Source organism: Phocoena sinus, chromosome 16 (assembly GCF_008692025.1).
Source record: "Phocoena sinus isolate mPhoSin1 chromosome 16, mPhoSin1.pri, whole genome shotgun sequence".
NCBI classification, from domain to species: Eukaryota; Metazoa; Chordata; class Mammalia; order Artiodactyla; family Phocoenidae; genus Phocoena; species Phocoena sinus.
Window position 1 is genome coordinate 76,266,644 of NC_045778.1, and position 12,199 is coordinate 76,278,842.

General features: G+C 42.3%; 1 long non-coding RNA gene across 1 annotated transcript; it reads left to right on the forward strand.

Moving 5' to 3' along the window:
* The first annotated feature begins 85 nt into the window (after nucleotides 1–85).
* Nucleotides 86–5,254, forward strand: LOC116741950. Its single transcript, XR_004346318.1, has 3 exons — nucleotides 86–221; nucleotides 1,017–1,087; nucleotides 4,348–5,254. It is a non-coding gene; the product is annotated as an uncharacterized LOC116741950 (long non-coding RNA).
* The last annotated feature ends 6,945 nt before the right edge of the window (nucleotides 5,255–12,199 follow it).

The following is a 12,199-nucleotide window of genomic DNA, read 5'->3' on the forward strand; positions in this document are numbered from 1 at the left end:
GACGGCCCGTTTGGGCAGATGATGCAAAATCTGCGGTGGCAGAGCTGGAGTCAGGCGCATGCGCACTGACAGCCTGGTCCAGCTGCTGGGCTGTGCGCAGGCGCCATGCGGTTAGCGTGGGAACCCAGTGATGGTTTGACGTTGGCCCCGGAGATGTCGTGTGGATGCCGGTGTCTGGACCTACCCGCAGGGTCGGTCCGGTGAGGAGAGTACGTCGTGAGGTAGGTGTGGTGTCGTGGCTCTCGAGACCTGAAGGACCTCGTCCCGACCCTTGCTGTCTGTGTCGCGGACGCCGAGCCTTTCCGCGGACTGCGGTGGGGTGCGGGGGGCTGGGGACGCGGCGGCCGGGCAGTGGAGTCGCCTTTTCAGAAAGTCCTCAGCCCGCTCCGCACACGCGCTCTCTCCTCCGAGGGTGTCAGGTGGGTGCCGGTCGTTCGGCTTTAGCTGAGGAGGAGGTTGGGACGGTGTCGCCCTTGGTGTGGGGCCAGGGCGGGTGGCGTCTGAGGAAGGTCTGTGGCCCTGGCGCTTCGCCCTGTCAGTTGGCCTGGGCCGTCCTCGTGTCCCCCGGGCTGGGTGGAAGGTGGAGAAAGGCCTGGGCCCGAAGGGGGTTGGGGTCTGCTCTCCCGGCCCCGGGAAGAGCGAGCAGGACGGCGGCCTCGGGTCTGCGGTGGAGCAGAATGCGAGCTGGAGCTGAAAGACCCTGAAGCTTTGGGTCCGGGGAAGTGGGAGCGGGTGGCTCTTCCCAGATGCCCCCTGGATAGGAAGGTAGATGGTCCCTCCCCACCACCACTATCTGTCCCCTTCCTGAAGAGGCCTGTGCAGGTGAGTTTTCCACCTTTTGAAAGAAAAAAGGGAGTTAGAATATAGAAAAGTGGAATGTCAGAGTTCCAAAGGCCTTGAGTGTAAAGGGCCTAATTTGCAAAGGTGTTTTAATACTGCCGACGCATTCTCGGTTGTCTACATCAGTATTTTTGTCTTATAGTTCCTGCTTCCTATATATTAACTTTAATTCACAGGACCAGCTTTGGACAGCCCAAAGAAAATAGGCTCTTTATCAGAAACACCCATCTCCACTTTAAGGAGCCAGGTCAGTACTATCACCTGGACTTTGACTTTCTTGAATAAGGCTGAAGGACCAAGAGTCAGGAAACTACACTCCTATTGTCTCCCCTTTTTTTTCCGCACAGCCAGTAAATCACTAAATCTTGGTTTTCTTAGGGGAAACCTGTTCTATCTTTCTTCATCTCTGCTTCTTCTGTTTTCAAGCACTAGCTTTCATTTGAACAGTTCCGGGAGCTTCTTTACTGTCATCAGCCTTCGTTCTCAACCACTTCCACTCCATCCTCTGCACTGCCCTCTTCTCCTTCCGGTGCTTGCTGCTCCCACCTGCCTCCCTGCCCTCCCATCTCCCCCACCTTTGCACAGCCTTTTCCCTCTGGAACGCCTGTTCTTTTGGAACAGGGAAAATCCCGTGCATCATTCAAAATGAAGCAGATCCCCACTCTGCTATAGAATTAAACCCATTCCTCTGTACTACTCTTATACTTTTAATTTATGTCAAAGAAAAACCCAAACTGGACAGTAAAAGCAGATTTTATTCAGAACTATATAATAGGGGAAAAGACCTCAGTGTAGGACCAGGATCAATTCTGAACACAGCATGGACAAGTGAGAATTTAAAGCCAAGGAGCAGGGTAGGGGGGTCAGTGGATAGAAAATTACTAATGAGAAACCTCAAGGGTCAAGATGATTGTGCCTGAACCTAACAGAATTCTTGCTGGTGAGAGGCCAGGGTTATTAGACATCACCCAGGGGATGATGGAAGATGAGGAACCTGATTAGCTATCAAGGGTGGTCAGATATGGAGGATGGGGGATTTGGAATTAAAATAAGTTGACTAAATTGACTTAGCAGTGTTCTTGCTAAAACTAGATTTTACAAGGAAATGCCCAGATGAGCCTAGGAGAAGGTTCAGGAGCCTGAATAAAGTTTGGCCAGGCAAGAATCTTTGTCAGGTACCATAGTACCTCTTATGATTCTCTTATGGTTTCCGACTTTATCAGTTTACATATTTGTGTTCCCTACTATGTAGGCTTGCTGAGGTTAGTAATTATTTTATGCCTGGTAAAGGGGTTGAGTACAGGTTTGTTGTATGGAATTGATAGATTGGTGAGAGTTGGCTGGCAGCTTTATCACAAAATAAGAGATGCAGAAAAAGGCAAAAATAGTAAATTCAAGCTTATGCTTTTTTCTTCACAGCCAGGGTGGTGGTTGTTCAGAACTGACCTCACTCTTAATACGATAAATTGCTCTCATCATGAATTGCAACTGATTTTTTGGCCCTATTTTTCCCCTTGAAATAAATCATAAAATAGATGTTGGAAACTTACCACCAATATCACTAGCATGTACTATGCAATTCTTTCACTCACTTATTTTAAAGTTTATTACAGCTTAATGTGTAAGAACTCAATATGCTCTTTAGAGGCATATTTCCAATCTGTTTTCAGGATATGAACCAATGCATATTTGAAAGGTACATTTTAGAAAGAAGTGACTTGTGGTATTAATTTTCTTGGGCCCATTCATTTAGTAATATGACGGTTGAGGTATTGACCATCTTAATTTTAAGTAGAGTGAGTTCTTACTGTATTTGCCCTGCCTTTTACCCAGGAGTATACTTCCCAGCAAGGTGGTTATAGGAACTTAACTTTCCTCCCAGCTGGTACCACTTGAGTTGTACCTCTTCTCCGCCCTTCCTGTTCTTTCTGGTCCCTGCAGGCCCTATGGTTGCCTGGAGTTCCTTCTTCTCACCCTGCCTCAATGCTGGACCTGCAATTAAGTTAGAAGCGGGAAAGAAAGAGTAACCTTCCTACCCCTTTTTCCCCAACTTCATTTATAGCTGCTCGCCACCGCCACATCATTTATAACCTCTGTTCTGGTTAGTCCAACATTGCTGGACTGTATACAGTTTTCAGTACAGCCTGGCTTCAGCCTTTCTGAAGACGTAGAAATTATGGGAAGCTCTTGATGTGTAGCTAAATCTGCCTACATCCATGATTATCACCTGTGTGGCACCTTCTTATCCTAAAGCTGTTTTTGTAGTAAAGGGTTAACCTGTGAAGCGTGGGATGGTCAAAACTTGCCCACATTCCAAAGAAAGACCTGGTTCCTGACCAACTCCTGTCTTATTCTCTAAGCTGCTGGAATATCTGCTTAATAAAATTGTCTTTTTAACTATGGGCCTCAGCCCCACCAGCTAGGTTGTGCTAACAGTGTGATGTGTGGTGAGGGCTATACCCTTTTTTTTTTTAAATATAAATTTATTTACTTATTTTTGGCTGCTTTGGGTCTTTGTTGCTGGGCACGGGCTTTCTCTAGTTGCGGCAAGTGGGGGCTACTCTTCGTTGTGGCATGTGGGCTTCTCATTGCGGTGGCTTCTCTTGTTGCAAAGCATGGGCTCTAGGGCACATGGGCTTCAGTAGTTGTGGCACGTGGGCTCAGTAGTTGTGGCACACGGGCTTAGTTGCTCCGCAGCATGTGGCAACTTCCCGGACCTAGGCTTGAACCTGTGTCCCCTGCCTGGGCAGGTGGATTCTTAGCCACTGCGCCATCAGAGAAGCCCCCAGGGCTATACTCTTTTAGTTTGGCCTCTGAAGAGGGTAAAGACTGAGAAACTAATGTCAGCACATTGATGCTCCATGCCTACCTGATTGACCCCCAATAAAAACCTTGAACACCAAGCCTCAGGTGAGCTTCCTTGGTTGGCAATACTCTGCTTGTGCTGTCACACATCATTGCTGGATGTTTGCACCTGGTTTCTCTTGGACTCTGCTCCATGTGCCTTTGCTTTGCTAATTTTAGTCTGTATCCTTTCCTGTTTAAGAATCTGTTATAAGGCACAAACAACAACAAGACGTGAAGAATTGTGCATTCTTCCATTAGTAACAGCAGTTAATTATAAGTGGGGAAAGTAGTAGAGTTTTATTCGGAGATAGTGTGTGCAGCTTTAAAAAAGAACCCTGCACTACTGTTACATGCTTTTCTTGCTTCACTGTCTGTGCCCACTGTCACTACCCTAGAGTCTTAGTAAAGAGAAGGATTAAAATTGGGGAAAAGATTTCTTTAAAGATACACATATAGGTATTGGGGATAAGGTAGGTGGTAATCACATAACCACGTTTTACTGCTAACTGTACATGCCTTATAACAGATTCTTAAACACTCTGGGTTTCAGAACCTCTTTATATCCTTAAACTGTTGAAAACTGCAAAGAGCTTTTGTTTAAGTGGGTTTTATCTTCTACATTAAAAAATATTAACAACCTTATTCTGCTTGGATCTACAGCAATGTACACTAATGTGAACGAATCCAGAAAAAAGAGTGGCTTGAAAAGTAACCAGCGTGAATAACATGGTATCGTCTACGGAAAAATCCGCTCCAGCTTCAGAATACCTGGCTTAAAAAGAACTTTCATAATGAACCCATTTCATGGGATTGTTTTATCCTGCGTTCTTGGGGTCTTAGACTGCTTACCTAGAGTTTTAAGATCTATGTGAACTAACTCTTCTTTTGGTAAGTTAATAATGAAACAAAATAGTATCCAAGCTAAATCAACTATTGGATGTGTTTTATTATTTTTTTATTTTATTTTATTTTTTTTTTGTGGTACACGGGCCTCTCACTGTTGTTGGCCTCTCCCGTCGCGGAGCACAGGCTCCAGACACGCAGGCTCAGCGGCCATGGCTCACGGGCCCAGCCGCTCTGCGGCATGTGGGATCCTCCCGGACCGGGGCACGAACCCGTGTCCCGTGCACTGGCAGGCGGACTCTCAACCACTGCGCCACCAGGGAAGCCCTGGATGTGTTTTATTATTTTTTGTTATGTTTTTGTGACACTTGTACATTGTGAAGAAGTAACTGAGCAAAAATTCTACATAGTATGTTCACAACTCATTTTGAATATTGTGTATTTTTTATAAAAATTACCTGTCTTTATGTATAATTGTAGAATTTTGAGGTATGTTTATTAAAGTCCTTCCAGGGATATGTTGTACTATTAGATTGCAGGTTAAGGGGAAGCTATAGAATCCTTTTTACCAGTTTTACCTTTGAGAGTTGTGCTTTTATATACAACGTAATGTGAACAGCCAATGTAAATTTTTAAAATTTGTAGTTATGTTTATCTCTGTGCTGTGCACATTTTTTCTCACTTTCTCTCCTCAAATAAATTATGAGCTTTGTTTTTAACACCAGACGATGTCTTTATTTATGTGTGAATCCCCAGCATTTAAGGCAGTATTTGGTACACAAATATCAAGTGAACGATGAATGGTTAACTTTTGCAGTGTTAAAATACGAGGCTCATTTATTAGGCTTTCGAGGGGGCTGATTGTTTTAAACATCTTTATAATAATTTTAAACATATGACACCATGATGGAAGTAAGGAAACAGTGAAAATCTCTGTTGGAAATCTCTAGGAATTGCTTTCTTCTGTGAAAATTGTTTTGGAAGCTTAAGAAACCAAGGAATTGACATCTGTTTCATCTGTGAGCCAGAGGTTGGTAGCATTCAGATTCTTCTTAGCAGAACTGCTTCTTGTGCCTTTGATCTTTTCTCAGACGCTTTGGTGGTTCGTAGCGTTAGTGAGATTGATGATTATTCTGGGTCTAAGTACCCACTTTCAGCATATTAGGTCATTTACTTTGCTTTCATCCTAACAATACCAGGAGCAAAGTGGTCTTTGGGAAATCAGAAAAACGCTAGATACTGTAAAATTAGTTCAAGATTTGGTAACATTTGAGTATCTAGCCCACACTTTAGGCCATCTTTGTTAGGCTTTTTTAAAGAAGCTAAGAAGGAAGATAAGACTGGTGACATGATTCAACTGGAAATGACATTGATGGTGATTATAGAAAAGGAGCAAATAAGCTTATAATTTTACTTTGGCATAAACTTCAGAGGAGGAGTTGTTGAAATGGGTATGAGTAATACCTCATTGGAGAGTAAAGTAAGGAAGTTCATTTTCACGGACCTATAAGCGGGTGGCAGCCAAGGAGACCAGCATTTACTAAGTGTCTCCTAGGCCACAAAGTAAACACGTATTAGTTAATCTTCTCAGCAACTACAAGTGAGATTTTGGAGAGTTTGTGAACGATGCCATGCTATCAGAGTCATTTTGAGGTTAAGGTAAAGCAGTTCAAGGTTTTTTTAATAGTAAAAATCTGTTTGTGACTAGAAAGGGGTTCCAGAAGGCTTAGCTCTAAGGATCAGTAAAGAAAAGAGAAGATGGACAAAAGTGGTGAGGGATGAGGTCTTATGGCTCTTGCTATGTTTAAATAAACCTGGGCTTTGGCAGTTAGACTGTTAGCAATTTCTGTTAGTGATTAAAGAACTTGAGTGCTGAGTTGGTAGGAAACAGTGTTAAAAGTAACCAGAGGAGAAAATCTGCTTCTGAAGATACTGGGGATGTCAGAAGGTGGAATCTCAGATTTTCTAAGTCCCCTTAAGAGGACTTCATTCATTATACAGATCGGAAACTTAAACCCAGAGTCGTCACACATTTGCTTTTTCTGCTCAATTTCTCTCAGATGAATACACTTCCCCTTAAGGTCAACTAACATGTTTGGAACAGGCAGCTGGCTCACAGCGAATTGAAAGCTCTCATGAGAAGAACAGAATGAACACCCCCAACATGGGAAGATTTAGCTAAAGCTAAAATTGGAACTGGGTGCTGGGTACCTCCTATAGCCCATGTGGTCGTCTAGGTGAGGCAAGAGTCCCATGCAGTGCCTGTGGCTGTGAGTGGCAGAACTGATAGAAGAGAACCAGCAAAGTAAGGTCAGTCAAGCAGTCTCACCCCAGGTTCAAAGCAGAGTGACTGCTCCAGCAGGAAGGATTACTGACCAGCCTCCATTCTCTTCTGAGGATCAGAAGAAACAGGATGATGACAGCTAACACTGCCCATGTGACATAACCAATCTAACAGTGATTTAAATCAAGTTTAACAATAAATCCTAAACAGGAGTGACCTGTGTGCCTTCACGTTATGTGTTTATATGTGAGGGAAAATGGGTCACAGATGTCTCTTGAGGATGGGTCACTTGACTATATAAATTCTGGAGGAAAGGCAGCAACTCTGAGTTAGATATATGTGAGTTATCACTTGCTTTCTTTGATAAGGAGATACTACATTCTTAAGATCATTCTCAAGAAGAGAATGGTTTTACGGCACACCTTTACACTCTCAGAGGTGTGTAGTATTTCCTCCACTGAAGTACAGCCAAGAGTAGCTCCCTTCCCTAGAGCAAAGTGGTCAGTCCTGGGGCTGAGGGAAGAAGGGAGTGTGTGAAGCAGGACATAGTTCACATACCCAAGTGGTCTGGGCCCCATTATTTGACCCAAAAATTCACCCACCCGGACTCTCAAATATTCTGTCTCTGGTACTAAATGCAATGTTACCGTGCTGGCACCCTGCTAATTTAGGAGACCACATATTCAGTAAGTATCTCATCACATGATTGTCCTTTTCTGGGTCTCAGGTGGGAGTGAGGTCTGTGAAGAAAGCTTTACAAATTCAGGGTTGTACTCTAATTATGGCTCTATGCCAACATCACATGCTTATTTTTGAACCTGTCCTTGAAAAGCATGTCTTTTTAGACAGTGGACACCTAAACTTGAAGTCATAATAGTTCATTTTGATGTTCTGGAATATAAAACAATTTTTATAAAAATTTTTAAAAATCATTTTGTTCCAAAACAGGTTGTTAAAAAAGATAACTGGTCCATAATAACTGGTGAATTCTACCAAACATTCAAAGAGGAAATTATAGCAGTTCTTTTCAATCTCTGAGAAGATAGAAACCGAGGGAATACTTCCTAACTCATTCTATGAGACCGGCATTACCCTAATACCAAAACCAGACATTACAAGATATTACAAGAAAAAAACACCAACGACCAATATCTCTCATAAATACATATGCAAAAATCCTCAACCAAATATTAGCAAATTAAATCCAGCGATGTATAGAAAGGATTAGACACCATAACCAAGTGGGGTTTATTCTAGGCATGCAAAGCTGGCTGAACATTTGAAAATTGATTAATGTAATATATCAACAGGTTAAAGAAGAAAAGTCACAATCATATCAATAGATGCAGAAAAAGCATTTGACAAAATCCAACATTTTCATCATGATAAAAAAAAAAAAAAACCTCTCAGCAAACTAGGAATAGAGGGAAACTACCGCTTGCTAAAGAACATCTACAGGGACTTCCCTGGTGGAGCAGTGGTTAAGAATCCACCTGCCAATGCAGGGGACGTGGGTTCGAGCCCTGGTGCAGGAAGATCCCACATTCCACAGAGCAACTAAGCCTGTGGGCCACAACTACTGAGCCCGCGTGCCACAACTACGGAAGCCTGCGTGCCTAGAGCCTGTGCTCTGCAACAAGAGAAGCCACCACAGTGAGAAGCCCGTGCACTGCAACGAGTAGCCCCCGCTCGCTGCAACTAAAGAAAGCCCATGGGCAGCAACGAAGACCCAACGCAGCCAAAAATAAATAAATAAAATTTCAAAAAAGAACATCTACAAAAAAACCTACAGCTAACATCATACTTAATGGTGAGAAACAAGATGCTTTCCCACAAAGATCAGGAGCGAGGCAAGAATGTCTCACCACTCCTATTCAACATCATACTGGAAGCTCTAGCTAATGTAATAAGAAAAAGGAAATGAAAAGTATACAGATTGAGAAGGAAGAAAGAAAACTGTCTTTGATGACCTGACTGTCTATGTAGAAAATCCCAAAGAATCAACCAAAAACTTCTGGAACTAATAAGTGATTATTGGAAAGGTTGCAGGACACAAGATTAACATACAAAAGTCAACTGCTTTCATAACATTAGCAACGAACAAGTGGAATTTCACATTTAAAACAACATGATTTACATTACACCCTAAAAATGAAATACTTGGTATAACCTAACAACATTTGTGCAAGGTCTATGTGAGGAAAACTGCAAAACTCTGATGACAGAAACCAAAGAAGGATTCAATGAAAGGAGATATTCCATGTTCATGGATAGAAAGCCTTAATATTGTCAAGAGGTCAGTTCTTCCCAGTTTGATCTATAGATTCAACACAATCTCAGTCAAAAGTCCAGTAAGTTCTTTTGTGGATATCAACAAAATTATTCTAAAGTTTATATGGAGAGGCAAAAGACCCAGAATAGCCAACACAGTATTGAAGGAGAAGAACAAAGTCAGAGGACTGACACTACCCAACTTTACTGCTATAGTAATCAAGACAGTGTGGTATTGGCAAAAAGAACAGACAGATCAGTGGGCAGAATACAGAGCCCAGAAATAGACTCACACAAGTATAGTCAATTGATCTTTGACAAAGAAGCAAAGACAATGCAATGGAGGAAAAAAAGTCTTCAACAAAATGGAGGTAGAACAAACAACTACATGTAAAAAAAAAAATGTGATACAGGACTTTTATCTTTCACAAAAATTAATTCAAATGTAATCATAGACCTAAATGCTAAATGCAAAACTATAAAACTTATAGAAGATAACATAGAAAAAAGATCTAGATGACTTTGGGTTTGGTGATGACATTTTAGATACAACTTTAAAGACACAATCCATGAAAGAAGTAATTGGTAAGCTGGAATTCATTAAAATGAAAAACTTCCACTCTGCCAAAGATAGTGTCAAGAGAACAAGAAGACAAGCCACAGACTGGGAGAAAATATTTGCAAAGACATATAAAGGACTGTTATCCGAAAGATACAAACAGCACTTACAACTCAACAGTAAGAAAATGAACAACCCAGTTTAAAAATGGGTAAAAGATATGAACAAAAACCTCACCAGAGAAGATAGTCATCCGTCAGTGTCTGCTGGAGATTGCTTCCAGGACCCCCATGCATACGTGCTTGTTAGCAGCATAGAGTTAACTTCTTCCACCTGGTGGGGATTTCAGTATCTGCAAAACAGCTCAAAGGACTTGGCTCAGAATATTATCTATAACCCTTGAGGAGGAACTAAAGGTCCTTGACTTTGTTTAATGACTAAACTATTATTATTTTGTCTTGCTTGACTGTTTTCCTTTCTTTCTGCATTTTCTCACTTCTCTGATTAAATTTACTGTTTGGAACCTGGGGAAGGCCTAGGAGGCTAAAGTGTTTCTACAGACAAGAGGCAGGCGGAGGACATGGCGGGGTCTGTTCTGGGAAGGCCCCATAGGGTCCTGTTTGGTTACACTACCCACCTATTAGAATATTTTAAACCCTGACAACACCAAGTGCTGACAAAGATATGAAGCAACAAGAACTCTCATTCATTGCAGTGGGAATGCAAAATGATACAGCCACTTTGGAAGACAGTCTGTCACTTTCTTACAAAACTAACATACTCTTACCACAAGATCCAGTAATCACGCTCCTTGGTATTTACCCAGATACCATAAGTTGAAAATTTATGTCCATGCAAAAATCTGCACACAGATGTTTATAGTAGCTTTATTCACAATTGCCAAAACTTGGAAGCAACCAAGGTAACCTTTGTAGGTGAATGGATAAACTGTGATTCATCCGGACAGTGGAATATCATTCAGTGCTTAAAAAGATACAAGCAATCAAGCCATGAAAGATGTGAAAGAAGCAAATATGAAAAGGCTGTATGATTCCAACTATATAACTTTCTGGAAAAGGCAAAACTATGCAGGCAGCAAAAAGATAACCAGCTGCTGAGGTAGGGAGAGATGAATAAGTAGAGCACAGAGGATTTTTAGGGCAGTGAACCTATTCTGTATGACACTATAATAATGGATACATATCATCATACATTTGCCAAAACTCATAGAATGTATAACACCAAGAGTAAACCCTGTCTAAACTGTGGACTTTGGGCGATAGTATGTGTAGGTTCATCGATTGTAACAACTGTACCACACTGGATGTTGATAGCCAGAGAGACTGGGGGCGGCGGGAGGTATATGTGAACTCTCTGTACTTTCTGCTCAATTTTGCTATGAACCTAAAACTGCTCTTTAAAAAGTCTACCTTAAGTAAACAAACAATAACCATGTTTAAACGAGAAAAAAAAAAAGGTTGCCTAGGAAAAGGGGAGGAAATGAGTGTGAGTGTGGGTAAGTGATGAAAAATAATAAATTAAGGAGAGGGATCTTGCACTGGGCCTATGACAATAAAATGTCATGAAATGAAAAGTATGTTTAATTCAATGCTCACCTTCGATCCAAGAGAAAGAAAATGAGATAATGTATGTGTACGTGCTCTGTAATCACAAATATATCAGATTTAGCATTGGGTTGCTGATTATATTTTGTCCCAGTATACACTGATTTTCACTCACTTGTTCACATTTTAGACATAACTTCATATGACTAAGAAGTAATCTCCTAAAATGAGGTGAAAGCTAGAACATGAATTCAATTTTTCTCCACCACATCCCCACAGAGGGAATTTGTTGTATGCTTCTTCACAGCTTAGCATTTCTTTTTTAACACTAAAATACCTAGGGTGGGGCTTCCCTGGTGGCTCAGTGGTTGAGAGTCCACCTGCGGTGCAGAGGACTCGGGTTCGTGCCCCGGTCCGGGAGGATCCCACATGCCGCGGAGCGGCTGGGCCCGTGAGCCATGGCCGCTGAGCCTGCGCGTCCGGGGCAAAAAAAAAAAAAAAAAATACCTAGGGTGCTCTGCATTCATGCACTGGACTTGGAAGTCTGGGGATGTTCCTTTCCTGCCTTTATTTCCTCACACTTGCTGCCGACTGGCGGCGTTAGGATGCAATGACTACTATTTACTTCGCCCTTCTACCTATCACATCTGTGAGGGGCAGCGGAGCACAGTCGTCGGACCCAGATTCGACTCCTATTTTTTGATTTCCAGTAATTGACCTTCCAAAGACTGCTGGAGGAAAAGACTCGAAGTCCCTTCAGCGATTTTCCCAGACAAGGGACTTCATCGTAAAAGCCAACAAACAAAAACCCGAGGCGCAGATCCTAATGGTTTGCAAGTTTCCGGAAGGAAGGATGATTCTAACTGAAGTTTGTCTAACTTTATGACCCTTTAGGAAACGTCCAGGTTTTACGAAACGCATCCCCGTGGACTTACCAGACTAGAGGACTCGCCTCACAGAAAGCTCAGTACCAGGGGTTCAGGCGACCAA